At 43.4% G+C, this 5,745-nt stretch overlaps 1 pseudogene; it reads right to left on the bottom strand.

Annotated features, from left to right (window-relative positions):
- Window positions 1–1,105: 1,105 nt before the first annotated feature.
- LOC138341976 (uncharacterized) lies at window positions 1,106–5,223 on the bottom strand (annotated as a pseudogene).
- Between the last annotated feature and the right edge of the window lie 522 nt (window positions 5,224–5,745).

The raw sequence follows: 5,745 nt of genomic DNA, 5'->3' as shown, positions 1-5,745 counted from the left end.
ACCGATCGTCATGGGTGTGACGGTCCGTCGTAAGTGTCCGTCGTTGGACACTTGGAAATTTTTTGGAGACCCTTATCATAGGGGTCTTTGACCATCATGACGGTCGTGCAGGACGGACCGTCATGAAGACAACGGTCCGTCAGAGGCGTCGTTTGGGAGGGTGCTAGGGCTTATGCGACAGACCCTACGACGGTTCGTCGTGTATACGACGGACCGTCATTGGGGTCTCGTTCTGAATATCAGAGACAGAACTGTAGGTACCCTAAGCAACCCCAATGAACACACATGGTCTTGTAGTGTTGTGGACCTCTATGTGTCTATCCCAACTACCTAGGAAACTATTAATGTGAAATCACCTATGTCTGGGGTTATTAACATGGCAAATTCAAACATTTAGAGCCTAGGTCTAGACATAATCATATCAAGGGAACAAGATACGACTAGGAACGAATCTAATACTAACTAATAAACAAAAATACAAGAGAAATGAGTATAAATTTAGAAACACATACCTTGGAGATGGAGAAAACACAAGTGGGGAATGATTCAGGTGGCAAGGTAGATACCCAAAAGCAACAGCACCGACAAGTAACTGATAGTAATAAGGTTTGGGGAGATTGTGGGAGCAATGATCAGTGGGGGAAGTGTGGAAGTTGAAAAGAGAGGGGAGATGAGAGGATGTTGGAAGTAATGGGGTGGAATATGGAGGGGTGGGGAGTATAAACGGTCAAATTTTGAAAAGGGGTCCAGCCGGGTCGGGTCGGGTTAATTTCATTAATCGCGCGATGGTTCCCCGACGACGGTCCGTCGCACATGCGATGCCCCGTCGTGGTTTCCGTCGTGTGTGCCCTAATTTAAAAAATGACAGAAATACGTACCTGGTGTGATGGTGCATACGACGGTCCGTTTCAGTCGCGACGGTTCGTCGTTGTATGCGTCAGTGGCTACTGCGGAGTATTTTTTTTGCAGAATTTCCTGGTGATGTGCCTGCAAATTTAAAACCCATTTATAGAAAAATGCTACCATTATTAAAAAAACGATAAGTATTGGGTTGCCTCCCAACAAGCGCCAGATTTAAGCCGCACGACTGGGGCCACTTGATTATTTAGACTTTATCAAGATGGTATGCCTCGATCACTTCATTCGCCGATTCAACATGCCCTAGATAGATTTTTATGCGCTGTCCATTCACCTTGAACCGCACACCCTCCTTAGTTTCCAACTCGTCTGCTCCATGAGGGAATAGTTGGGTAATCGTGTAAGGACCAGTCCATTTGGACTTGAGTTTGCCTGGAAACAAGCGCAATCTGGAATTGAATAGAAGCACTAAATCCCCTACCATAAACTCTCGTTTTGCAATTTTGTTGTCATGATACTTCTTCATCTTTTCTTTATATAGGGCTGAGCTTTCATAGCCTTTCAAGCGAAATTCATCAAGTTCATTCAACCCATTTAACCGTTGCTCTGCAGCTTCGCTCCAATCCAATTTTAACTTCTTCATAGCCCACATGGCTTTATGCTCTAACTCAACCGGAAGATGACAAGCTTTCCCATATACAAGTTGGTATGGAGACATACCTATGGGAGTCTTATAAGCTATCCGGTAGGCCCAAAGAGCATCATCAAGCCTCCTTGACCAATCTGTTCTACTAGCATTCACTGTTTTGGACAATATCTGTTTGATCTCCCGATTCGATACCTCAACTTGCCCACTAGTTTAAGGGTGGTAAGGCGTGGCCACATTATGGAGAACACCGTATTTCTCCAATAACCCCTTGAACAATCTGTTGCAGAAGTGGGAACCCCCATCACTAATAATGGCCCTTGGAGTGCCAAAACGGGAGAATATATTCTTTTTCAAGAATGCAGTGACACTCTTCCCTTAATTGTTTGCGAGAGCTATGGCTTCGACCCATGAGAACTCACGAAAGGGACCATAAAGTCAATACCCCACACATCAAATAACTCAATCACAAGAATGGGGTTTAGAGGGATCTCTTGCTTTCTTGAAATACCACCATCTCGTTGACATTTGTCACATGATTTAGCAAACCCATGAGCATCTTGATGAAGAGTTGGCCAATAGTAACAACATTGCAATATCTTGTGAGCAGTTCGTATACCACTGTGATGTCCGCCAACAGGTGAAGAATGGCATGCCTCCAATACACTCAACATTTCACATTCGGGCACACAACGCCGAATAAGCCCGTCGGCACAACTCCTATACAAGTATGGTTCATCCCAAAAGAACTTCTTCACATCGTACATGAACTTCTTCCTTTGATGAAAGGACAAGTCTGATGGAACAATATCACTAGCCAGATAGTTCGCAAAATCTGTGAACCATGGAATTAAGTCTTGTGAAGCAGCCAATACATGTTCATCGGGGAAAGTATCATCAATGTCAGTCTTATCCCCTAACTCTCTCATAGCTTCATCCTCTAGACGGGACAAATGATCAGCAACTTGATTTTCAGTCCCTTTTCTATCCAGCACTTCAAAGTCAAATTCTTGCAGCAGTAATACCCAACGAATCAGCCTTGGTTTCGCATCCTTTTTCGCCATCAAATATCTCAGTGCTGAATGGTCAGTATGCACTATGACTCTAGTACCTAGCAAATAGGAGCGAAATTTCTCAAAAGCAAAGACTACTGCGAGGAGTTCTTGCTCAGTCACTGTGTAGTTCTTCGGGGCTTCATTTAGGGCTTTACTAGCATAGTAAGTTGGGTGAAGGATTTTTTTTCTTCTCTGTCCCAATACTACACCAAGAGCCACCCCACTAGCATCGCACATTACCTCAAATGGACTGTTCCAATCCGGAGAAATAATGATAGGTGCAGACACTAACTTCTCTTTTAGCTCACTGAATGCTTTAAGACAGGACTCATCAAAACAAAATTTACATTCTTTCTCCAGTAATTTGCACAATGGGTGTGCAATCTTTGAAAAGTCTTTGATGAATCTCCGATAAAAACCTGCATGCCCAAGAAAGCTTCTCACACCTTTCACAGAGATCGGCGGGGAAGGTCTCTCTATTACCTCAACTTTAGCTCGATCAACCTCTATACACTTTTCTGAAATGCGACGACCCAACACAATACCCTCTTTCACCATGAAATGACACTTTTCCCTGTTTAGTACCAGATTGCAGTCTTCACATCTGTTAAGAACCTCAGATAAATTGTTCAAGCATCGCTCAATTGAATCACCAACCACAGAAAAATCATCCATAAAAACCTCTATAGTATCCTCCACCATGTCAGAAAATATTGACATCATACATCTCTGAAAGGTTGCGGGTGCATTGCACAACCCAAACAGCATTCTTCTGAACGCAAAAGTCCCATATGGACAAGTGAAAGTGGTTTTCTCTTGATCTTCTGGTGCGATAGAAATCTTATTATACCCCGAATACCCATCAAGAAAACAATACCACCATTTTCCGGCAAGTCTATTCAACATCTGATCCATGAAGGGCATAGGAAAATGGTCTTTTTCAGTCCATGAGTTCAGTTTACGGTAATCCATGCACACCCTCCATCCAGTAACCGGTCTCATCAGAACAAGTTCATTCTTTTCGTTGGGGACCACAGTCATTCCCCCTTTCTTAGGTACACACTGAACCGGGCATACCCAACTACTATCGGCGATTGGATAGATAATTTCCTTCTTCACAACCTCTTGCATAGGAGGATTCAAGCGTCTCTGGTGCTCAATACTCGGCTTATGATGAGGCATGAGTTGGATTTTATGAGAGCAAATACCAGGAGGGATCCCAATAATGTCCGCAATGGTCCACCCAATATCTCTTTTGAACCTTTTTAGTACCTTCACCAAACTCTGAACCTGTTGTTCATCTAGGTCTGATGCAATGATTACCGGCAAAGTGTCACCATTTCCTAAGAATTAATAGCTAAGATGAGGTGGGAGAGCTTTTAATTCAACTTTTGGAGCTTCCTCTATAGATGGTTTAGCGGGCGGGGACTCGCGATTCTTCATATCAAGCTCAAATTTCTTCGGTTTAAACCGAAAATCACCTCGGTCAAGAGCCGCTACTAATGACTCATACTCTTCAATGCAATCGCTATCAAAGTTCATTATCACTACCGCTAATGCTTCGACACCTAGACGTTCTTCTATTTGTGTCTCAACGGTCTCACCCATGTTGTAGGATATAGCAGATGCCGATTGGAGCTCACCACTCTGCCTCATGGACCTACAAATATTAAAGGTCACTTCCTCACTGTTCAACCGAAATTTCATCTGCCCCTTTTCCATGTCTACTAAGGCTCTTCCCGTAGCTAGGAATGGCCTCCCAAGGATAATAGGCACTTCAAAATCAACCTCACAATCAAGAATTACAAAATCGGCTGGAAAGATGAATGACTCAACTTTTACTAGCACATCGTGGAGTATTCCTATAGGTCGTTTTACTGTTCGATCAGCCATCAGTAGCCGCGTCGCCGTGGGCTTTGGGTCACCCAAACCCAACTTCTTGTAAATCGAGAGGGGCATGAGATTTATGCTTGCCCCCAGATCACATAGGGTTTTCGCAAAATGTAATAGCCCGATTGTACAAGGAATAGTAAACGCGCCCGGATCTTCTTTCTTTTGGACCAGAGATCTTGTAGCAATAGCACTACAATGCTGCATTCTATCATCATCCTCAAAAGTGACCGATCTTTTCTTTGTAACCAGATCTTTCATAAATTTGGCGTAACCGGGCATTTGTTCTAAAGCTTCTACCAAAGGGACATTGATAGAAAGTTGCTTCAACATTGTTATAAAACGCCGGTATTTACCATCCTCGGTCTTTTTCACTAATCTCTGAGGAAATGGGGGTGGTGGCCTAGGTATAGGAGTTACTTTTTTAGGCACTTCAGCATCTTTTGCAGAGTTATCCTTTAATTCAGAATCAACTTCTACCACTTTTTCAGATTTTGTTGTCACCTTAGTCTCATCAGATGGCATAGGTGGATCTATGGTTTGCTTGCCACTGCAAGTAGTAATTGCCATACAATGTCCATCATTTTTCGGATTTTGGACAGTGTTGCTAGGAAGAGTGCCCGGTTGCCGTGCGTTCACAGTTGCAGATAATTGAGCCAATTGTAACTCAAGTTGCTTAATTGATATTGCATGGGTATCAACTTTATGCCCAATACCCGCTAGATCATTCATCAACTCTTTATTTTGCTCATCACTAGCATCGAACCTCCTCATCATTTTATGCAACATATCCTCAACTCGCGACATACTACCTCCCCCATCCCTAGGAGTAACTTCATGATTTTAAGGAGGAACATAAGGTCCATTTCTGTCATTTCTGTTACCATAGCTACCCCTGTTGAAGTTGTTGTCGCGATTGTAGTTTCCATCTCGGACATAATGACCCTCACGATTGTAGTTACCATAGTTCCGACCTTGGTTTCGTTGACCTTGGCGCCAATTTTCTTGATTAGAGCCTTGGGCACTTGGTCGGAAACCCCCCATCTGTTCATTTACTGCATAGGAATCCTCCTCAAAATAACACTCATCAATTGGAGGTGGTGGTTTAGCCAAGTAGTTGACTGCATTAACCTTTTCTGCACCCCCAGTGACATGTTTTAGTACCAACCCAAGCTCAGTTCTCATCTGAGCCATTTCTTCCCGAATATCATCTATGGCTGGGTTGTGAGTGGACTGCACTGCGAAGGTGTTTCTCCCTGTATCGGACTTCCTAGTACTCCAAGCTTTGTTGTTACG

This window comes from Solanum lycopersicum, chromosome 2 (genome assembly GCF_036512215.1).
Source record: "Solanum lycopersicum chromosome 2, SLM_r2.1".
Lineage (NCBI taxonomy): Eukaryota > Viridiplantae > Streptophyta > Magnoliopsida > Solanales > Solanaceae > Solanum > Solanum lycopersicum.
Note: the sequence above shows the minus strand (reverse complement) of the source record. Positions and strands in the feature narration are given on the sequence as shown.